The 24,001-nt window shown below is 47.3% G+C and overlaps 1 protein-coding gene and 1 long non-coding RNA gene across 5 annotated transcripts in view; one reads left to right on the top strand and one right to left on the bottom strand.

The window, feature by feature from the left end:
• LOC144337688 (uncharacterized) overlaps window positions 1-23,361 on the top strand; it is a 204,934-nt gene extending 181,573 nt beyond the window's left edge. The window contains exon 4 of the long non-coding RNA XR_013411116.1: window positions 20,121-23,361. This is a non-coding gene — a long non-coding RNA (uncharacterized LOC144337688). The remainder of the gene's footprint in view (window positions 1-20,120) is intronic.
• Window positions 1-24,001, bottom strand: part of ZFHX3 (zinc finger homeobox 3) — a 1,113,461-nt gene that overhangs the window by 60,278 nt on the left and 1,029,182 nt on the right. The window lies entirely within an intron of this gene.

Here is a 24,001-nt window from a genome sequence, read left to right as displayed (position 1 = left end):
TGGTGATGTTGAGGCAGGTGGATTCTAATAATGGTACCATAGTTGTTCAAAGCAATGCCTAATTTTTCTTTACATTTTAAGACAAATGGCACAGCAAGGATAAAAAATGAACTCACCAAAACCAAAGCAAACCCCACGATACACAACACAAAACCAGCCATCCTGTTTCCAGGCACCTGGTACCCTGTTAACTTCCTGCCCAGTGGCAACATGAAGCCCCAAATAAAAGCATCACATTTAAAGACAGGACAAGTCTTTAAAGAGACAGAGAGATAGGTCTCTCTCCCCCTCTCCTACATCTGCACACACTCACTCACTCACATACTCCTCCCCTCCATGCTCTTTTCTGGAAAGGGGGGAATCCCAGAAGTACTGCTCCCAAATGGCTTGGGGCAGAGCTCATCATTGATATTCTGGATCAGGGTGAGGTCGAAGGCACTGGTGACGGGGTTGCTGTCACAGCCCCGAATCCCAGCCACAGAGAACTAGCAAAAGCCAAGTAATTGCTTTTTCCCCTTCCACTAATAAGCTTTTCAGCAGAGGAAGAATTCAGCTTCCTGTAGTCAACAGACCCTTTTTTCCCTGCCTCTCCTCACTCCAAATAATCTAAAGTGACTGCAATTTCAGTCCTGGCTCTCCAGCATTCAGCTCCACTGGCTGAGGTCAGAGGGTGTCAAGTGAGGGCTCTCCATTTCTTTTCTACTCTGCCTTCACACCGCCCATGCTTCTTTGTAACTGAGGCAACCTGCCTCCCTCGCCCAACCATTACACGCACCCCCAGCACACAGACTTCACATTCCAGGAAATTTTTTTTAAGGCCCAAAACACACTGCGGGTTGGGGGTGATGGGGGGGAGTGTGTCTCTTTGCTGTAAACAACTGATTAATAATAATGACTGACCTCAGATGCTCTGGCGACCCGAGCAGCTGATATCCCAGTTTTTAGAAAATGCACTGCAGCAGGACATTGGCTTTGTGGTGGTTACACCATGTGGCTGGCTGGTTGTGTGGTTTTTGGTTTAGTTTTATGCAAATGACTCTGGTTCCTAAATTCTTAAGATCTTGCTATGCGTTTGTGGCATTGGTATCTTCAGGCCTGGTTCTGTGTCCAATCAGAGGCAAGTAGACTGCCCCGAAAACCCTGCCCCGCCCCCTCCCCTGCCTCATTTCCCAGATGAATGAAACACTATTTCAATTAAGACTGGCAGTAACATTGCTCCCCTTCCCTGTCTTCATAGATATCTAAGCCGAGAGCACAGACAGAACTGAAGGTGAACAAACAAAGGGTAACGGAATGAATGAGAGAATGAACAGGTGCATGAGGGGAACGAGGGAGGCCCCGGCAGGTTCCTGCTCCTCCGCGTGGTTGAAAAGAGGGCAAGGGGAGGACACCAGAAGCCTGCTTCTGGAAAAGCAGCTCCAAGCAGGGGAAACAGAGGCAGGACTGGGGAGATGCAGCACACTCCTTCCTCCCCCTGCGCCCAGTGCTTGTGAAGGTCTGGAAGGGAAGGAAAGAAGGGGAGATGCACCTGAGAAAATACAGGAATCCCCTCCCCCTACCACCACACACACGCCTAGAGGACGCACGCTCCTGGCTGCAGCCCGGCCTGTGATGGGAATTTATTTCCCTCAATTATGTGCTCTTGTCCCCAGTCTCAGTTCATCAGCACAGTGCAGCCAAGTCAATGAAAGGCTCCATAATGAAGTAATCACATGCACAGGGACATCCCAGCACCTGCCCGCTGGGCTGGCAGGGCTGCAGCCACACCCGGCCCTGAACCAAGCCTGCGTGGGCTCTTCACCCCCAACCCACATCACTCCCCCATGCCGTGTGCTCCTACGCTCTGTGTCACGGCACCCCCATCCTGCTCCAGGAGCCTGTGCTCCAGCTGCCATCTTCTTTGACCCAATCCCAAATGCTCTGATTGCAAAGGATTTGTGACCGAACCAATCAGTACAAAACGCTGATGACTTTCCTCTTCTCCTGCCTGTGTAGACCCCTTCACCACAAAGAGCCTGATCATGAAAACCAATACCACGTGCCCAGAAAGCCTCCATTGGCTTAAGTCATTAGCAAGTATCTAACAATAGCAACACAATCATCACTCAACTGAAGTAGATAGTATTAGGACTCTCATTTCACAGATGAGGCTCAGAGAGGTTAAATTACTGGTGAATGTCACATAGCTAGGAGGTGACAGCTGATGCCAAGGACCATACGTTTAATGGCTACCTCTAGAGGAACCATGGTGGCCTTCACAGAAGAACACACACTTCTGCTTGTGCTGTCTGTCCATCCACCCACCCACCCATCACATATCCATGGGGTACCTACTCCAGGCACTGACCACACAGCTTGAACACAATAGGAAAGCCCCTGCTCTCATGGGGCAGGGGCAGGAAGGAAGGGGGAGGGTAAAACACAGTAAGAAGCTCAGTAAGTGAGCATATTCTAAGTCAGGGGCTGCTAAGGGACAACGATAAAGTAGAAAAAGAATTCCAGGGAGTTCCTTAACATGGGAATCTCAGGGAGGGTGGCATTTGCACACAGACGTGAAAGAAGTGAGAATGGGAGCCACAGGAGGCTCACACAGCAGAGGCATGGTACGTGCAAAGGCCCAGGGCACAGCAGGAGGGCTGGCCTGCTGGAGAAGCGCTGAGCACTAAGCAGGAAGAGAAGGGACAAGGCAGGGGATAAGCTCAGAGAGGTCTTGGGCAGCATCCTGCAGGCCTTGCTACCCACTGCAGGGCCACGGGCACTGTGAACACAAAAGGTCCCTTTGTGAAAGTCAGAACAAGGTGCTCCTCCAGCACCCCTTCCTCTGGGCACAGATGGTCCTGGGACCCGCCACTCGCTCTGCTGGGTAAGGTAGCGTCTGGGATGGACTGCAGTCCTTATGTGTCCCCCTTAGCAGAGAGCTGTTTGTGTGGGGGACAACCTGCACAGCTTTAGCCGGTGGCCCTGGTGGGGATGTCCAGTAGAAAGACTCCTGTCTTTCCCTAAGCATGCATGTTCAATATATAAGTGCAGATAGAGATATGGCTGCAGATACAGATAAAATCTCTTTGAATCTTTCTGTTTACTGCGGGCTGGCGGGAGTGGGGGCAGAGCTGGCCTCATGGTGAAGAAACACAGAGAGGGAAAGGAGACCAATGGCTGTCCTTTGCCACGGGCCGTGCTGCAGCACTTGGACAGTCTGGACACCCATAAACCAAAGGACCCATCTGACCATCATGCTCTGAAGCCTCTCCCTGAGAAGAGGACAGGGCAGCACCAAGACTGGGGTGAAGCACTCAAGGCTCAGAATGGCTGCGGTGCAAACGCAGAAATTAGTTCCTGACTGTTCTGCGTGTCCCTTCTATGGAAGTGCATTGTCCCTGCACATAAATGTATTTCAGTGGACTTTGTAAATTTAAAAGCCATAGAAAACTACATGACCTCAGCAGGGCTATTTTAAGCTAGCACTTCCTAGTACAAGATGAATTTGGTGTTGAGGATGAAGGGGGGCTTTATTTTTCTCAAATTGGCTGTTGTGGAAGAAAGTGGGCTCAACTCAGTACTACCTAAGAGGTGTCTCCCCCTAGTGACACGCAGACCTCTCTGCTGCTGGCGCCACCACCCTGCACTGTCTCGGGGCTGGAGCGAGGCAGCTAGGTACAGGCAGGCAGTATTAGTTCTGCAGGCTGCATCTGGCCCTGATCCTAGGACCACCATCTCTTGGTACCCTGGGAGCTCCAAGAAACTCAGTGGTCAGGCCCCCGAGTGTTCCAGGTTTTGCTGCCGAACGTTAAGAAGTGAGCCCGGAGCACCCCCAGGGCAGCTGATCCACACACAGCTTCCACAGCCAAGGGAAAAGAGGGGATGGATGGAGGCCAGGATAAAGAAGGGGAGAGGGGTGGCAGGTAAAGGGAATCTCCCCAGAGGAGCTCCAGGCTTGCTGGGGACCCAACAGGGAAAACCCAAAAGGCAAGGCCTAAAGCCAGAGCAAAACCAAGCAGGCACAAAGCAGGGGAGAGTAAACGATGGGTGAAGAGGTAAAAGCCCAAGGATGAGAGCTGAATGGAACAGGAAGCGAACCAGGGCCAAACCCATCACAGCTTAAAGCAAACGTTAATGTAGGTTCCACATTGATCAGAAGCCCGAGGGGGAGGAGGCTGGGTGCAGCCAGGCTCCTCCCCTCCTCCATCTCATTTCATTCAAAGCATCAGGAAAACTGTGTTTTGGGGAAGGGGCCAGGACAATGATTGGAGCCTGAACTTGGCTGCTGCCTTTTCCGTAGACTTCCCAGAATAAACTGCCCCAAGACTTCATCCATCACCAAAAAAGGCAACTGCAAAAACACAGGTCACCAGCCCCTTGCCTCACACCGGCACAGTGGCCCTCCCTCTGCTCCTGGGGATGGGGGTGCTGAGGGGAACGGAGGGCAGGCACTCAGGCCTGGCACTAATTGCTCTTGGGGATGCTGTGTGGCGTGGGGGCTGTTCCCTGCGCTAAGCAGTTAGGAACTTCCCAAATCATTAACCTTTCTCTGAGCGCATTGTACTGGGAGGTGCTCCCTCTGCAGCCTATTCAAGAGCCCTATTGATCTGCCGCACACTCGATGCCTTCAAAGTTGTTTATGATCAATATGCAAATTGCCCATGGCATTGATCTAGTATTAATTTTCAATTAGGGAATCCACAAGGGGTCTCTGAGGGTCAATACCTAACAATGCAAAGGAAACTCCGCTGTGGAGTATCAGGCCTGATGCTGATAAAAGCTTCCCAAGCCTCCTCCTCAACAGTTTCAGGCCCTCTGGACTGTCACCTTCGCTGTGGCTCATTTGGTTCCCTCCTAACTCAGACCCCTTCAGCGGCCTCCCAGGCTGGGTCTGCGGCCATCACCCTGTGCCTCCCCCCCCCATCTCCTGTGCCACTGGAACACTTCCTGGCCTGCCAGTGCCTGCCCCTCTTGCCTGCCCTCCTGATCAGATGCCCCCAGACATGCCTCCTCATCTCCCCATGCCACGCCCAGACCCAGGACCACTCTCTCCCCCAGCTCCCCAACCACACATACCTTCTTCCTCCCTCTTTCCCTTTCCCTCGTTTCTGCTTAGTCACGGAACGTCACCTTGGCACGCTGCCACGGCTGGAGCTGGCGAGCTGCACGGTCCCCAGAAATCTCAGGCAGGCAGGCAGAGCCGCCGGGCTGCCAGGTTATGCTTGGCAAACAACCCACTGATGTCATTTCAAAAAACCAGGGGGGAAGGAAAAAGGCACAGCTTCAAATCATCTGTTTCTCCTTCTTTCTTTCGTCTAGCAAAATTTTTCTTCCTAATGAAGCCCGGGGGTGGGGGATGTTAATTACTTTACCACTCACTCATGGTTCCCAGAAGAGGCCAACGCCCGCCCTCCAGGAGCACAGGGCAGTGCGTGTGAGCCACTGACGGAGAGTGTCCCTGGGGACAGTGTGCCCAGCTGGGACTGGAATGACCCGGGAACTCAGTCATTCCATTTACGCCCCTAACAGCCCCTGAGAGACTTGCGTGGGAAAGCTCTGCAGCCAGAGGAGCTAGAAGAGAAGAACGTGGCCTGGTCTCCTCCCAGCAGGTACGGGGACAAAAGCAGGGCTCAGCCATACTCCAGCCTGGGGCCCAGCAGGCTCAGCCTGCCTTCTCTCTTTGCCAGGGGCTTGAAATGTGCTTATATTTGGAATAAACCTGCCTGAAGATGAGGCCCACGATCCTGCCAAGATGGTGCCCACGATCCTGCCTAAGTCCCAACCCAAGCCCTGCCCACTTTCGACACTGCCACTCATGGCACTAACCAGCGCATTAGCTAGCCAGGCTAATAGGTTTATGGATAACATTAATTACCACGTTCCTCATTAATGGATGAAATCTTTATTGGTGCCATTGATCAGCGGACTTGTTAGCTGGCCTCCTAACCAATGGCGGATGTAACAAGCGCTCTTATTGGCATATCAATTAATGCAATCAATTCCTGGCCAGCGGCTGCCATTCGCTTCCCTGGTTGTTCGAGGGTAGGAGACAGAGCCCTGTCAAACATGCCTTTACTTAGAGCTCCAGCTCTCAGCTGACTTCCAGGTGGGCTCTCTGCCACTTGGAGTTCACCTATCAAAAAAAAAAAAAAAAAAAAAAAAATCACACCTACCCTTCCATCTGAAAATCACCTTTCCATGTTCCAGTGATGATAGAAGGGCTAAGCTGTGTCAGGGGACATAAGCTGAAGGAAAAGGTGGGAGTAGTCTGGGGGACTGTTAGAGCAAACAAGAGGATTAGAGAAATCAGATGTTTTTAGGTTAGGCACTGACAGAAATGGTTCAGGCCCCAGACTGGACTCTGGACAACACTCCAGATGGGCCCAGCCTGAAAACACAAGCCACAGCCATCATCAGCCTTCTGCCTGCCCTGGAGAAGCCTTCCTGACCCCGGCCTCCCCAAGCCACAGTCACACCTGCTGTCACACCTACAAAGTCACACCCACAAAGTCACACCCACCAGCGTCTACCTCACTTAGCACTTCAGACCGCAGGTCCCACATGGAAACATCACCCGCCCATCTTCACTCCCACGCTTCAGTGTGGAAAAGGACTTATCACAGGAGGAATGACCATCCCACTGTCACTACCAAGTGTGCAGTAAATCTGTGCACAGAAGTGCTATTTTTATGTGTGCTGAAATACAGACAATCATTTCAACAGGACTTATATCACTGTAGAGTCGAAGTTGGGGAAAAAATTTCTCTCGGCAGCGAGAAGTTTTTAGGGACATTGTTTTAGAGGAGGCTCAAGGAACTGGGGACGTAGGGTGGATCCACAGAACCATGGACCATGGTAGAGCTGGACTACTGATGACCAGTGATCACCAGGGCATTAACACCAGAGCAAAGAGGCCGAGCTCGGCCAGGCCCACAGGTTTGGGAAGGAACATGGAGGACACCTCCCCCTAAGACGTGCTTTGGGCTCAGAAGATTGACTGGAGTTTGCCCCAGATGGGAGCAGCCTGAAATATTATTCCACATTTGTTTCTAAAAGCCTAAAACTCCAAAAAAAAATAATAATAATAATAAAAAAGGAAGAAAAAACACTACTCAGTGATGCTAGAGCTATTAATAAACTTTGCAAGCAGGAACATTTGACTCAAGGAGAGGGGGTGCAAGCAATGAAAACTGGTGGGAAGCAGATGGGGTTGGGGAGAGAAAGCAGCTTTGGGCCAAGTGGTGACAGGGCCCAGGAGCCTGACTGAGGCTGCAATGCAGGGACATAATTCTCAGCGTCTGAAAGCATGGCTCGGGGTTTCTAGGATAAACAGCAGAAATATTTCCTTTCACTTATAAATAGAAAGTGCCATTTTTTTTCCACGTGGAACGTCATCACTTCCATGTTCACAGTACGGAGGAGAGGAGAGTCCTAAGCAGACAGGGCAGGGACCAGAGAGAGATGCCCCAGCCAGGTGTCACACTCTCAGGGTGAGGACCAACAGATATCAGGAAGAAGAGGGACAACAGGCCTCCAAGGGGAGGCCAAGACCTCTGCAACCCATGAAGTGACTTTACATGAAACAGGTTTACATGAAACATTATATGCAAAGGTCACCCAATGTGGGTGACAGGGAGATACCCTGACGAGGGGCTCTTCATCAGCCACTCAACACCACAACGATTCTTCCAGAGAGAGTACTCCTGGGTTCTTCCAATGGCAAAAATCCCAGTGTACTTCTGGATAGAGTTCCTATAGTATTAATACAATGGTGTCTAAATTCCTCTCTGGGGAACCACAAGAGTTCTGCACATTTTGATTCCAATTTCACTTTTTTTGTTGTTGTTGTTAAGATGGAATCTCACTCTGTCGCCCTGGCTGGAATGCAGTGGCGCAAGCTCGGCTCACTGCAACCTCCGCCTCTGCCTCACGGGTTCAACAGATTGTCCTGCCTCAGCCTCCCGAGTAGCTGGGATTACAGGCCCCAACCACCACGGCTAATCTTCGTATTTTTAGTAGAGACGGGGTTTCACCATGTTGGCCAGGCTGGTCTCAAACTCCTGACCCCAAGTGATCTGCCCACCCCGGCCTCCCAAAGTGTTGGGATTACAGGTGTGAGCCACTGCACATGACCTCAATTTCATTTCGAATGCTGTAATAATAAGGCATGCTCAAATGTGGTATATGCCAAAATTTCACACACAGGCGGCTAGGTGAACTAGTTATGCGGCCAAGTTAAACAGCTTTTGCGTAGACTTCAGCATAAAACTTCTGCCATTCTCACTTAATGGAAGACTCTTCTGGGATCACACGGCAGGCTATTAAAACCAGTCCTGTTTGGAACTATTTCTGTTTGAAAGAGGATTATATAGAAATGGACTTAAACAAAATATAGAAACAAAACAGCAGCTTAGTTGATACTATTTAACTACCTTCCACAATGCTTAATTTTGATCTGTTGATCAACTCTGTTTCGTTCTAATTTTTTAACTTAATAAGTAAATGTTTAAAATCTGAACTCCTAAAATATCATTTTCAAGCCTTTTGAAACATTGTTTATATACTGGGTCCAAATTAGTTTTCATTTTTTTTTTTCTAAAAGAGGGCTCCACTAATAAAATTTTGCAAACCACCGCTCTATCTGATGTCTATTTCTATATTAAAAGTGGAACGCACTCTTCAGAGAGCCTCCCTTGAGAAACAGCACGGATAACTGAAACTTTCTAGGAAGAATTTAAGAACTTCACAGCTCTTAAGTCGACGAAACACTCTCACATACATTTGACTGGCTATTAATACTACACAGGCACAAAAAAGATAATGTCCCAAAATGGAGGCAGCTGTGCAATGATGGATGACTTAAAAGTATTGCTTATGTTGTCTATTTTCTTTTAAGTGAAAAATGAGGGAAGAGAAAGATCTCTTGATGACTCCTCATAGAAGCAAAACCAAGTTCCTTTTACAAAAAGTTTCCTTTAAAAAAAGAGGGAGAGGGGCTACTTCTGTTCTCTGCAATGCTGAACGCTCACAGGGCAGTTGTCCTTGCTTTTGATAATCTAACCAGACAGAATGTTCCCCATGGTAGTTTTCTCCTCCAAAGACAAGAGCTTAGAAGCTCTCTCTTTGGAACGGAAGAGTCCTCTATTCATTTATTTGCTCACAAAGTCATCAGTTAAACCTATCAGTTCACACCTCCTAGGTTCCAGTCATTGTGGATCCAACTGGACAAGTGAGTCACATTCCTGCCCTCATGGAACTTACCCTCCAGTAGATCCACTTAGGTAACATAAGATGGCTGCGTTATGTCCAGAGCTTTCTCACTGAACCATCACATCAACATGTACTTGGGCAAGAAAATCACCTCTTTGACTCTGTTTGCTCACCTGAGGTTGACCTTGGGTGGTCTAACGGGGCCATCATGCTAAGGTACTAAGTTGGACACCTTCAATACTACGAATAGCAGGAATCATTAAAGAATTAAACCGCACTCACTCTAAAAAAACTGTCTGATCCAGGCTTCCCTGAATCTTCACCTGGGTGATTTTGATCAAGGTTCTTCCACCACCAAACACAATAAGAAATCAAATCTTATCAGAATTGAGCTATAAATCTGTGAGGACTCCTATAATTTCTAGCCAAGGGAATAACACCACAAAAGTACTTTTTAAACTAATTACTCAGATTCTGAAGTGCTGCCCTAATGAGCCTTCTTTCTGCCCAGAACTTACTAAGAGGAAAAACTACCTTCTAGTGCAGTAATTACTGCTTTCCCCTTCAAACTTCTAACTGGAGATCGATGCTGCATTTTAAGACCCATTGATTTACAATTAGCCTGGCTTTCCTGCTAAAGTGTTTTTTAAGCAGAGTTTACTTTTATTTTATTTTGAAATCTCTGAGATCTGGTTCTTGGATTTTACATTCTCATGAGAGGAGACTGGAAATCTCAAAGAGGAAGGTAGGCATTGGAAGAGAGGGCAGTAGAAGGATGCAAATCAGATTCAGGAGGGCGGGGAAGGGAGAAAGGGAAGTTGGTTTGGTCACATAATTTTTTTCTTTTTAAAGCCAAAACTCATGCTGAAAGGGAGAGAATGAAGAAATCCAAAGAGAGGAAGCAGAAGGCTGAGCGGCAGGGGGAGAGAGCTAGGTGCATAGCCTAATAAAGTGTAGCTGCTGTCAAGGTGGCTGGAACAGCTCTTTATTGCCTCTGCTGTTTATTAGCATCCTTGAGAAGGAAAAAAAAGAAAAGAAAAGAAAAGAAAAAGCTTTGTGCATCTTTGCAAAACAAAGCACTAGTTAAAAATAGTGTATGCAGCAGGGACAGTGTGCTAACATGAGGGTCCTGGCAGCTCCAGCATTTGCACAATCTGTCCCATGAGGAGAGCAGAAGTAAGCGAAGCAATTAAGAATTTCATGCTGATTGCTCTAAGCATGTTTTCTATGCCATAAAGATAATAGCATAAAGGATACGGCCTTGCTTCTCTCCCTCCCCTGCCTGCTAACTTCTGCCTTCTAGCTTTTGGACTTTTCCTTTTCTTTGCCTCCCATGTTTGAAGACTCGAGATCCTGGTGAGCTGGCCTGGCACCACTTTATGGAATCTGTCACTTCTACACTGAAAGAAATGGCGGTTGTGTGCGAGTCTCTCCCTGCCCTTGACCAAGAGCAAATCTGGAAGAGGAGATATAAACCAAGCTGCATTACTGAAGGCTAAAGACGGAAGACTTAAAACACAGGGATGCTGCCTCGGAGGCCTACAGATCCGGGCTGTAAGGCCCTCCTGCCACTCCCGGTCCGGCTCTTCACTATTTCTGGGTCCCAAGAATGACTGGCAGAAGACGGTCCTGCAGAAATGACAGCGAAAAGTAAAAATTCCCAAACAATAGGGGGGTAGGGACAAACCACGAACTTTTTGCTTTAAAAAAAAAAAAAAAAGTATTCTATAGTAAGACTGGATAGGCCAATTTCAAAGACTAATATGAAAAAAGTGCAATTAAATCCTTGAAAAACTGACAGATCAGCAAAACAAAACCACCCGGAGGAGAGCCCAATTGAGCCTCATTAAGAGGGAGTTCAGCCTGTTTTTAAAACCCTTCTTAACACTTAGCTGGGTACCTCCCAGCAGCGCGCACTCCCAATGCGGCTGGCATAATTAGTGTCAAAATGGAAAGAAAAAAAAAATCAACCTAGGAAATAGAAATTAAAACACAAATTGGCGGGCGGGGCGAGAGGGGATCAAATGGAAAACCATTCCAAATTCAAACAACAAACTCCTATCAGTCCATCTGAGGGCAATGGGGAGGTAGCAAAATACTCTACACAGAGATAAGTATGTTCCAATTAAACAGAGAGAGGGCTGGGGCAGATTGAGAAGATTTATACTGCAATTCCCCATCCTCAACCTCTCCCTCTTCTCCCAAAATATATTCTACATTGTGGTCACATCAACTCCACGAGGCTGCGGTTAATGGCAGATGGATGGCAAATTGCACCAACCTCATCAATTATAACCATCATGCCTGACAATGGGGAAAATGAGATCTGGTGACAAATTTCCACACCTTCAGCCATCAGGATCCCCCAACGCTGGAGTGCGTGCACGCGTGTGAAACAGTGTATGTGTGAGAGCGTGAGTGAATGCATTACATACGAAACCACCAGCCTGTAATAAGGAGATACGGAGCTGAGATCCATTATAGAAGGGCAGGCCACTAAGGAAGAAATACTCTGGAGATGGAAAAGATGGCAGGGAGATGAAGCCATTTTATTAAATCAGGCAAATTCTAATTTATTCTGCAGAGACAGAGGAACGAAAATGGATTCATTCTCAGTATATCCTCTGAGCCAGCTCCTATCACCTCAGCAGAGGGAGGAGGGAAAGAAAGGTTCCAAGATTCATCTAGAAATGAAGAGAAGCTTTCCCCCTTAAAAAGCAAACATTAAAATATATCTATTTCAATATCCTGCACCAGGAATATGGAAAATAATGCTCACGCCAGAGAAACGCAGGGGTTCTTCTCTGGCTTTCCGATAATTCCAGCAGGTGAAGAAGCTTACAAATTTGACTCATTGCAATAGGAAATCCGAAAGGCAACTGCAGCCTAGATAAGTTGCTGACAAGAACTGACAAGGGATTGTGGAACATCTCCCCCAATGGCAAGAAACGCCAACTGCCACCTTCCCCGTGGTGGGAACTTAAATGTCGATTTTCAAGTTGAAAACAGTGGGAAAGAAATGCCGTGTATGGGAACACCAAGCACAGAGGCTGCCTTTCATTAACAAAAGGCGCTTGTGTTTAGGCTGCAATTAGAAAACCAAGGTTTTAATTAAACAATTACATAAAAGTTAGTTTGGCTCCCTGTATAGTCCAACACTTCACCAGCGCCTTGGGGTTAGCTTCGCAATGAACGTTTAGAGCTCTGGCTGCTATGAAGGGAAAGAAACTGATGACACAGCGTGCATGTAACTGTAAAGCTACGTGCTATACCTGTCTGCAGCTCCCCTCCCATGTTCTAGAACAAAGAAAAAGCCAATGAGACTGACAACGAGCACACACGCGGTCAGACCACAAGCCATCAGCAACATTGTACTACCCATGGCTGAACACAAGAGATTATTCAAAGTGTCATGCAAGACCTGGGGGGCTCATGAGGCTTCCGGTGCTCCCAAGTGAAGAACTGCTTCTCTATCAAAGCACAGGCCAGGTGCAGCTAGCTTACTCTGTGCCTCTTTTAACTAAGACGGATTCACAAGAGCTTAGATGCCTTCAAAATCCCAAACCGCCTCTGCGAGAAGAAAGCAATCTACTTTTTCACCTGCTGCTTTTACACCACCTGGGGACGGCTGCCCAGGGCAGACAGAGGTACGTGTAGGTCCAAGGGCTTAGATTCCTAGGAGAGACTGAGATGTCTAATCTTCCTAGTGCACGGAAAACTCCTCTGTGGCTCCCAGCAATCATCAACCTCAATGCTCAAGAGCTGCAAAATGAAGTGAAATTAGTTCTTCCCTATACACATCAGCTTTGTAGGCAGAAGGTGGACACCATGTTGTAAACCATGTAAACCATGTTGCAGGAAAAGCCTGGGCCATCTCCATCCTTGGTGAAATGGATTGTGTCAACTGAGTGGGGCCTCGCTTATAAATACAGACAGGAAGATTGATCAGTTTTCACTCCACAGCACCCACTAAAAGTACACAGACCTCAAAAAGCAAGGCCATTCTGCCCCTGGGGCAGCCGGTAAGGAAGACTCCACACTGACACCCGCAGGTGATGCTTCAGATCGCACCTCCACAGGAGCTAAATGCAGCCTTATGTTTCCACAATTCCGCATTCCCCTGCCTTCCCACCTGCCTGGAATCCTTCCAACTCTGAAAAGAGCCATGTCAAATGATAAAGAATCTAAGATGGCCAGCCAGCTGATACTGACCAATGGCCTCATACATTGCCTAGTACATGGCTATCTTCCTAGGCATTTCTGATCAAGTCACTGAAAGAAAACCTGAACACCAGAGCAAATTAGTTGGCAAGATGCTCTATTCTGTATAATACCTTGGGCTAACCAAATCACAGGGTAATCAGTATCTGTTAGTTTTCATAGAGGACCAGTCCCATTCGGGTTTCACAAGGACAGGAAGTTCCTCCACCTACAGAGATAACAGAAAAATAAAAAATAAAGACTAAGCTGAGTGTGCTGGCTCATGCCTGTAATCCAGCCCTTTGGGAGGCTGAGGCAGGAGGATCACTTGAGCCCAGGTGTTTGAGACCAGCCTGTGCAACATAGCAAGACTTCATCTCAACAAAAAATAAAAGTGTTAGCCAGGTACGGTGGCACATGCCTGTAGTCCCAGCTACTACGAAAGCTGAGATGGGAGAATAGCTTGAGCCTAGGAGTATGAGGCTGTAGTGAGCCACAATCACGCCATGCACTCCAGCCTGGGTGACAGAGCAAGATCCTGTCTCTGTAACTGAAAACAAAACAACACAAAACACTAACAAACTTAATTCGAAGTTAACAAAAGCTGAGTTCTTTTTTCCCAACTTCAGGCTGCAGCCCTGCTAGGTTTGCAAAGAACTGGGAAATTTAAGGATGACTCTGAAGGTTGGATAATTCGTGCCACTGGTGCTAAAAAGCAAAATTGCCTTCCCCACCAAAATCCTTCATCTTTCAGACAAAGGCAGGGTTTTCTTGCCGTTTCCAACACCTGACAGCGTGAACTGCCTGAGTAAGAGAGCAAGGACCAGGGCCGGCAGCTCCTCAGTCTGAAAGGCGGGGCAGCCAATCAGAGCTAATCTCTGCGCTGGAAGTATATTCAATGTTCTCTTCCCTGATCTGGTGCGGCAGGAGGGGGGCTCTGGTGGCGGCGGTTCGGGGGGGGGCGGCTTGCTTCCCTTGGTGCCCCCATCCCATACCCTAAAAACTAACAAGGGCCTTTCTGGTCAACACCTTTCGCCACAAGCAGCCGTGGAAGAAATTATTTTAGATCAAGCCCAAAATGAAAGCCAAAGCAACGAGGCTGACTTTATGACTTATTTATTTATTTCTTCCTTCATGAACAGAAGGTTAATATAAGAGCAACTCCTTGGCAAACCTTTAAGGGTAATTCAAGCGACACTGATGTGAATCAGTGTTCCCTTTGTGAACACATTACTTGGCAGAAACTGGCTTTTTGTAACCCCCTTAAACATAGCTGGCAAAACAAAAAGAGGGGGGAAAAATGTCCTTCAAACAAAAGGATGAGGTGAAAATAAAGAGAGAGTTGACTGCACTTTATTCTCTTTCATAGAAGCAAATGGATCTGGTGCTTTTATACATTAATCAATCAATATCACTGGCTGTACATCAGCAGGGTAGCCAAGTTATGAATGACCTTTCTGGCAAAGAGGACACTTTTAATGCTCGTAAGACTGCTCATAGCTTAGCAACTTTCCGAATTTATGCCTGCATGATTACCCCTTGGAGGCGAGCAGCCGTGAGTGCTGCACTAAATATGGCAAGGTTAGTCGTTTCCAATTTGTGCAGAGGGAGGAAGAGATGTGGACCTGGCTGCCCCATTTATGCACGAGCTGCCGCAACCTGGGCGACACAGAGGGCAGAGCCCCAGGCCCTGCAGTAGGGTGGGGCTGGCCTCCCTTCTGGAAAGCCGGCCAGGCCTCCTGCTCAGCTTCAGGCCAAACCAAACATGGCAGCTTCAGACAGCTCATCTAGAAAGCTGTGCCTAGCTCAACTTCACTTTCTCTCTGCTTCTCACTATCAGATCCTGAGTCCCCCAAGCTGATAGCCAGGCTGGACCAGCCAGCACGGGGTATTCCCAGGCTCCCTCCACACCCTCTGCCCTCTGGCTTCTGTGCCTCTGAAAGCCCTCCCCACGTGGACTGGACTCCTCCAACCAGGTCACAGCTTGATGCTTCCAAAAAGCAATGAGAACTTTCATCTTTGTTTTTCTTCTTTTAAAGCAATCCACAGAAGGGCATTTCTACCGAAAAGATGACGCTCTCCAGAAATAGCCAGCCCACATAAACAAACTGTTGGGCCAATCCTCTTTCTTTCCCCTGTCACCAACTCAGCCATTCTCTTCATATCCAAAAGGCAAGAAAGTTCTCTGGATTCCATTCTTTGTAGGTGGAAATGGGGCAAAGGGTTGCCTGTGGGTCTGGATTTCCATGACAACCGTTATCATCCCAGAGAGGCCGCAAGGGGGCAAGAGACAAAATCCCACCTCAGCCTTCTTCTCCCAACTCCTCTTTTACAGTTCTCTTAAAATCTCTGGAAGTCTAGAAGAGATTCCCAACTTGGACATGTGAGGTCCACTTACAAGGCCCCACTTTTTTCTGTCTCCCATAGAGGGAAATAAACACGTTTAGGGATTTGAAATATAGCTTTAATTTCATATAAATTACAACAGAAGAAACCACAGGCTAAAACTCATTGTCCCCACTGGAGTGCAAGAAAAATTCACAGCAGAAATGAGCTTTCCTGAGACCATCCTTTAGTCTACAAGGAGTTGCCCAGTGAGGGGAGAATGCGGCAGGACATGGGTTAGAGGAAATGAACAGTTGGGTTGTGGTCACTTCTGGTAATGGCCTTAAGAACACAATCCGGCCACTCCGTTTTCATATCTCTGACCTCAGGAGAGTTTACAGAAACAGGACTCCGCTCCAAGGTGTCACGACAGAAGCCTCCAGGCCATAAGACACGCTAGTTTACAGAAATGGAGGATAAATAACAATGAAAACAAGGAGAAGAGAAGCTTATAAGGACATGATGAGGGCATCTCTCAGGGGGTGGTGAGTTCTTATTTCCATGCCCCTTGACGTGGTGGACGTTTGCAGCTCCTAGCCCGGCTGGGAAGTACAACACTCCCTCAGCTTAAATAAATAATGCTGGTCTTGTCACCGATTATATTTTAACAGATCCAGATTCCCATCTAGAAGATCGGCTTTCTGTTTAGGTCAGGAAGGAAAACACAGAGCCCCCTCCAGCTGGTCCCCCTGCAGAGGTGGTTCTGGGATGGTGCCACAGACACCCGCTTCCTGTTTTATCAGGCCTCGATGGAATGGCTCTGTTTTCCCCCAGGAAGTTCCAAATCCACACACTCAACAATTCTTAAAAACTTGCCCACTTCCCCCCTCTTTCCTTTCAGTGTTTAACAAATATCAAACGTGTCCCTCCAAACCACCTTCCAAACTTACAAACTTTTTACTTTTTGAGACAGAGTCTCACTCACTCTTGTTGCCCAGGCTGGAGTACAATGGCACGATCTCAGCTCACTGCAACCTCTGCCTCCCGGGTTCAAGTGATTCTCCTGCCTCAGCCTCCCGAGGAGCGGGGACTACAGGTGTGTACCACCACGCCTGGCGAATTTTGTATTTTTAGTAGAGATAGGGTTTCACCATGTTGCCATGCTGGCCTTGAACTCCTGACTTTAAGTGATCCACCCGTCTCAGCCTCCCAAGGTGCTAGGATTACAAGGGTGAGCCACCACGCCCAGCCAAAATTTACAAACTTTTAAGTCTTCTTTGGAGATGCCACCCTGTGGACCGCCCCAACGGAACACATCACCTCAGGGCCCGGGCTGGCTAAACGCTCAGTCGTCCGTCCTTTCTCGATCTTTGCGCAAGCGTGGCTGTTCCTCTGACAGCTCTCAAAAATTCATCCCTGGTCTGACAGTTAAAAATCATGCATTTATTTTTTGTGTGCACAAAGTTGACTTTACAGCCTCTCAGGGTTTTCCCAAGTTACAGACACCACTTACCACCACTTTTCTTCATCTTCTCTTACCTGGCCAACAGCAACGGGCCAGCAGATGCTTTTCTCACGCACCTTCCCTCTCCCATCCAAATACTCCCTAACCTGCCATCCACCTGGCAGACACCTGTGTGCTCTGTGCTGTGTCTACATCACCCTTCTGGAAGTGCTTGGTATCGACTGTCGCCTACAGCCACTGGGCTGTCTTGTCACACACTGCCATATGGCATGTCCTCATTTTGCATATTTAAATCTCTATGTCAAGAATATTAACAAAGATAAAAGGGTATCAGATCTTCCCTGTAAGCACTGGGTGGAAATCTCACATCAGTAATAATGCAGTGTGAACCCAACCCCCAGGCTGGAGAAGCCACTCCGGAGCCGGCCGGCCATCCTGTTTTGGGTGTAGCCCCAGACACAAGGACAAGCCCTCACTGGGAGGTAGGTTACTCCTCAGAGTCTAGAAAAAGAGACTGTTTCCCCATTCACATGCACATTTCATGACACCAGTGAATCTTTTTACCTGGGTAATTTCAAGCTTAGCAGAGCAAGAGAACAACCTAACACCCCCAAGGAAGCCCCAAATGCTTCCTGGAAAACCAGAGTCCAGGAAGGGAAAATACATCAGAGATAAATTCTATCTGAAAATGTGGAATTACCAAGATGCAAAAGATGCAAGAACCAGAAAGCCTAACCTGAAGGTCCACATATTTTTAAAATTTGCACAAGAATAGATAGAACTTGCTAGGCATGGTGGCTCATGCCTGTAATCCCAGCACTTTGGGAGGCAGAGGTAGGCGGATCACTTAAGGTCAGGAGTTCAAGACCAACCTGGCCAACACGGTAAAACCCTGCCTCTACTAAAAATACAAAAATTAGCCAGGTGTGGTGGCACAAGCTTGTAATCCCAACTACTAGGGAGGCTGAGGCACGAGAATTGCTTGAACCCAGGAGGCAGAGGCTGCAGTGAGTCAAGATCGTGCCACTATACTCTAGCCTGGGCAACAGAGAAGGACTCTATCTTGTGGGGGGGAAAAAAAAAGAATAGATAGAAGTGGAATTTTCTGTTTCATTGTTTGTGTCCTCTGCTCGCTGAGACCACATGCTCTGTGGGGAGGAACACATTGTATACCATGCAACTTCAAGGGAAATCCATCATGTTAGGCCACTGTTTAATACCTCCAAGCGTTTCCCATAGCACTGAAACCCCAAACTCAGGACCCTGCTTACAAAGGTGGGTCTGGTGGTAGGTGCCACTCACCTGAGCCCTCCCTAGGACATGCCAATTGCACTGGCCTACCTTCTGCCCCAGGGCCTTTGTACCAACCAGGCCCTAAGCCTGCCATGTTCCTGCCTTCTTCAAGGTCAAGTCAGGTCACAGGCTAAATGTCACCACCTTAAAGATCTAGCATTTAACCAGCCTTTACAGTATACAGGATAAACAAATATTTAATGAGGAAAGCTTTCCCTTGACAAAGAGTAGCCCAGCTAATAAGTGAAGAAATAATAGAATGAGACTATCACCACTTTGCCAGCTCCAAATAAAATGGGAGATTTGGGCAATGATCATCAATGGCTACCAACATCACAAAAGAATCAGTGAGACATCATGTATCTCCTGATCAGACTCACTGACTAACACATATGAAGAAGCCATGGAGAAAAAGTAAAACTGCTCCTAAATCAGATCAAGTGTCTAGATGTAACTATCAGTTCACAGAAAACACAGGGGGAAAGAAGAACATGTTATACAACACTGTGGGGCTATAATCATCAGAACATTCAAATCCAGACTGCAGGGATTCTACAGGATACATGACTCAGTTTCTTCAACCAAAATTGCAAGGAAGGAAAAAAACAGGTTAGAAGAGGAACACACAGGTAAAGAGACTTTAGAGACATATCAATTCATGTAACGTGAACAGCATGTTGGCATCCGGATTTAAACAAACCAACTACCAAAAACCCCATGTATTAGGCTGGGTATGACAGCTCACACCTGTAATCCCAGCACTTTGGGAGGCCAAGGTGGAGGATCACTTAGGCCCAGGTGTTTGAGACCAGCCTGGGCAACAAAGCAAGAACCTGCCTCTACAAAAATCAAAATTAAAATAAATAAAAATAATCCATGTATTGGGGAATTCTGAATACGAACCCAATATATGATGATTCCATGAGTTTATAATTTTTAGGGGTCTGATAATGATATTGTAGTCTTGTTAGAAAAGAGAGATACAGGTCAGGCATGGTGACTCACACCTGTAATCCCAGTCCTTTGGGAGGTCGGAGTGGGAGGATTGCTTGAGCTCAGGAATTCAAGACCAACTTGGACGACACGGCAAAACCTCATTTCCACTAAAAATAAAAAAAAATTAGCCAGGCATGGTGGTGCGTGACTGCAGGCCCAGCTATTCAGGAGACTGAGGCAGGAGGATAGCTTGAGCCTGGGAGATCAAGACTGTAAATGATCACGCTACTGCACTCCAACCTGGGTGACAGAGTGAGACCGCCGAGAGAGAGGGGGGGAGAGAGGGAGAGGGAGAGGGAGAGAGATAGAGAGACAAATATGGATGAAATGATATAACCGGGATTTGTTTGAAAGTAATTGAGTACAGGGAAGCAGGGAGTGAGGGGTATGTATGGATGGAACAGGACTGGCTGTGAGTGGGTATCTGCCAAGGATGGATGACGGGTTCATGGGGTCTGCTGGTTCCTGGTCTACTTATGGATATGTTTGAAATTATCCAACACAGGAACACAGAAGGTTTATTTTTTTAAAAATCTTCCTTTCTTGACTATCCCTCTACAACAGGTACCCCATCAACCCCTAGTCACCCATCTTATATTTGATTTTAATTCTTTACCTGACCCTTGTATTTTTCTTTTTATTTACTCCTCAGAAACCCTTCTTGATGTAAGCTGCACAAGACCTGGGGCCTGGTTACCCACATTGACCACCATGTCTCTAGGGTTTTGAAGATACCTGGCACATGGGAAGCTTCATTAAATACACATCAGAAAACATAGAAGCACATGTACAAACAAGACCACATCAATCATTCAGCAGCAACTCAGAGCATTGCGCTCTCTTGTCTTTGTAGGAAGCTTGAGCGGGCGTTCATCCCCCTTCTTAGGAAGATATGAAAGTATTCCCAGGCCACCCAAACAGTTTAAGCATTGTATCTGGGCAACAGACTGTCGTGTATCAATAGACACACACATAAAGCTTTGAAATCTTTCTCTACACTTGTGAATGAAGCACCAAATACTGTTGACAGAGCAGCAGTTGACCTCTCAGGTGGCCCACACTCCTGGGCCTCACTGCATGGCCACCAATGTTATCGATCAGTTGATCACACAGTGGCACATCAGGACCACCAATTCCAATCCCAACAGCTATGGCCTATCTCAGAATCCAGCCAAGAATGAAAGCCATCAATCATCTACATGGCAGAGTATTTGGAAACATCCAGATGGTAGAGTTTTGAAGATGATGCCTAGGGCAATCTAACGGAAGTGTTGCTCAATTTATGAGTCATGATGATGCCACCTGAAAAATGACAGACTGTCCTGGAATCCTGGAGGACGCAAATAAAGATGTGGGCCAGTGCATTTCCAGCCAGCAGAGCCCAGGTGGGTGTTAGGTGAGGCCAATATTCCTCTACCAATGAGGCTATTTTAAAAAGTGGATTTTACATTCCTGCCTACTGTCGGGATAGTGACAGCTGGCTGAACCACCCTAATGAATTATTTTAAATAGAAGATGAAACATTAACTTAAGAACCTGAGAGAGAAGCTTTCACTTTCTTAAGATGAATATGTGACTCGAAGGAGTCTCACCAACAAGTATTTACGGATGACTTCCATACGCCTAGGCAGGGCACAAGACTGAGGACTCAGTTGAGAACCAGGTAAGGTCAGAAGGTGAAGACATCAATGGGTAAAGGGCTTGTGGCTAAGATCCCTCCAAGGTACCATCCACCAGCCCAGCGGAACCCTCACTATACACACAAGCCCGTTCAGCCCCAAGTTGGGCTGTGAGTGCTGGGATCTGTCTTCACCTTCATGGCAGCCCTGTGCTGGACTATATCAGGCATTTAGGCTGTGACAGCCCCTTGTTAACAGCAGTACTTGGCTCGCTCTCTGGTGAGCTCTGAGAATGAATTTGGATCTTTTCCCCACCCAATGCGCCAACCCAAGGGCACACTGACAAGGAGTACACTGTCACAGGCTATGGGAGCAGGTATAGGAAACAGAAAGAGAAGCCCAGTTTTTGCTACTGAGATGGAGCGTACCTCCCACTACCTGTGACTGCCTAAGGTTGTGGTTTGGAGGTGGTCAGGGTCACCTCCAACTCATCACAAATGAGGGCTTCCACCATCAGGCCTGGTTCTTCCCAATTCTGCTGCTGACCAAGGCTTCCGTATCTGCAGAGGAGCCCTCTGTGCTGCTGTGTGCCCCACAGGCTGAGGTCATGGTTACGCCACTCATGCTCCTTTCAGGCATGAACTCTGCAGTAGGGCTCCCCTTGCCCTACACAGTGGAGGAAACGCCATGCTGAAGATTCCACATACCACTGGGACAGCCCTAAGTGGGAGAGGGAGACCCGGGGCTTATCTGAGCTCAACATACTCCTCCCACACAGAGGAAATGGGTGTACCGAGGCTGCAGCCCAGAAAGATAATGTGATGCAGTCGTGAGATGCCCAAATTGGAAGGAGGAAAAAAAGGAACAAAGAAATCACTGTGGACAGATGAAATGAAAATCTGGCAGGGCTGTGTCCTAACAAATGATCCTAAAATGAAATAAGACTAACTTTTCTCCCTTGGCAGATGTACAGAGAGAGAGAGAGAGAGAGAGAGTGAAAACAGTAGCCAGAGAGGAAGGGTCAGAAAGAAAGAAGGTTGCACCCACTATGTGCCAGGCTCCACACTAAGTATGGTGACACTCTATGTACATTCCCTCATTTAACTGTCAAACAAAGATTAATGAGGTAGACCCCTGAGGGTGCATTTGCATCCCCTTTTATAGGTAAAAGAATTGAGGCTCAAGAAGGGTGCAGTTGGGAGCCCCTGAAACAAACATGTGGACGCTTTTTGTGCATGTGCATTCATGAGCATTCTTCTGGGGTGAGGGATCATTTTTTTCATTAGGTTATCTGAAAATGTGAGAAATCCTCAGGTTATATAACTTGACCAAGGTCGTAAAGCTCAGAAAAGTTGGGATCTAAACTCCTATGTCACTTAAAAAGCTCCTGCAACCAGGTCTGATCTGAAAGCCCCCAGTCTTCACTGAGTGAGAAAGAAAAAGAAGCATAAGAGAGTCCCTCTGAGTTAAGGAGATGGAAAAGGAAATGAGATGGGCACTGGGTCTAAGCAGAATGTCCAAGGACATTTACAAGCCCCTTTCACTCTATCCCAGAGGTTCTTCAAAGCAATGTCACCTCTTTGAACATCTTCGGTGCATGCACAGAAGTGACATGAACCAACCCCACCACCAACAACCCCACCCATTCACCATCCACACAGGCACAAACCCACCAACCTGCAGTTCCAGCTTAACTGAAGCCAGAGAATGACCTGGAAACAATGGGATAAGCAGGAAATATCCAGATTCCCTAAATTATCATCTTTCTAGAAGTTCTGCAAAATACAGTCATTATTCTTGTCTGTATTGCTTTTCTTATTTTGGAGAGGGAACTGTTTAGAAAGAATGCATCTCATTGGCATGAGTGTTTCCCACCATGGGCTGAACAAAAGATGATCTGGTGGGTCCAGTGTCAAGTCTCACTGAGCCAGCACGAGACTGTCCAGGTGGCATCCTCAACCCCACAGGAAGCTGTCATCTGTGACTCTGCTGGGAGAAGCTCAGCATTAATTCTACTCCACCAGGTGTCAATAATGTCAGTGTAGCATATTATGTGATTGCTCTGAGTGGTTACACAAACTTTAGAAGAAAAAACTGCACTAACAGCATCACTCACAGAGCACAGCTCTGGAAATGTGCACTTGATGCAATGGAGAAGTGCACTCTGTCTAATCCTGAGTAGGAAGATGAGAACTCTTTTTTAAGCGGGTCCTCTTCTATCTGGAAGATGGCAGGACACGTGGAACGCCTTTCAGAAGACAAAACATGCCAAAATCTAAGACCGAAAGAAGCAACATCGCAATCCCACGCGTTAGTACCCTCATGGAGTACTACCGCCCAGGAGCAAACTCTTCTTCCATTTATTGTTGACACCAGTTTAAACATGTAATCCACATTTATTTTGATTGGATCATCTATTTTTGCTCTTGTAGTCATTTCCTGTCAAGTTTCTAGCCAAGGCGAAAAGTAGCGAACCCACAGAGTAGACTCTTTGACAGAAAAAAAAAAAAAAGGGATGCTTGTGTGTGCCCAGGCACTATTTTCTTAAGGTGGCAGCTTTCCTCTTCTAATGATACCTCTGGTCACTGCACCAACCAGTTGAGTCGGTTTTTCTGGAAAGTTCTCACCAATCACTGAAAAGGGTGTTTGTGGAGGCAAAAAAATGGTGACAATAGCAAGAGCCGCACAGAGTCTGCCAAGGAACCCACGGGGCTCTGGCAAGATGGCACCCAAGGAAGCATGGAACTGACTGAGCCACTGATCAATGGGATAGATTCTGGACAGAAGTAATGTAAGACATGACCCCTGCCCCAAGAGGTTTACAATTTTAGGGATGAATAGTAAGCAAACATTAAATAATCAGCCAAATGAGGCTATCCAATCTTTCTGGAATGAGAAACATAAACAATACATA

The sequence above is a fragment of the Macaca mulatta genome, chromosome 20, assembly GCF_049350105.2.
Source record: "Macaca mulatta isolate MMU2019108-1 chromosome 20, T2T-MMU8v2.0, whole genome shotgun sequence".
Classification (NCBI taxonomy): Eukaryota; Metazoa; Chordata; class Mammalia; order Primates; family Cercopithecidae; genus Macaca; species Macaca mulatta.
Note: the sequence above shows the minus strand (reverse complement) of the source record. Positions and strands in the feature narration are given on the sequence as shown.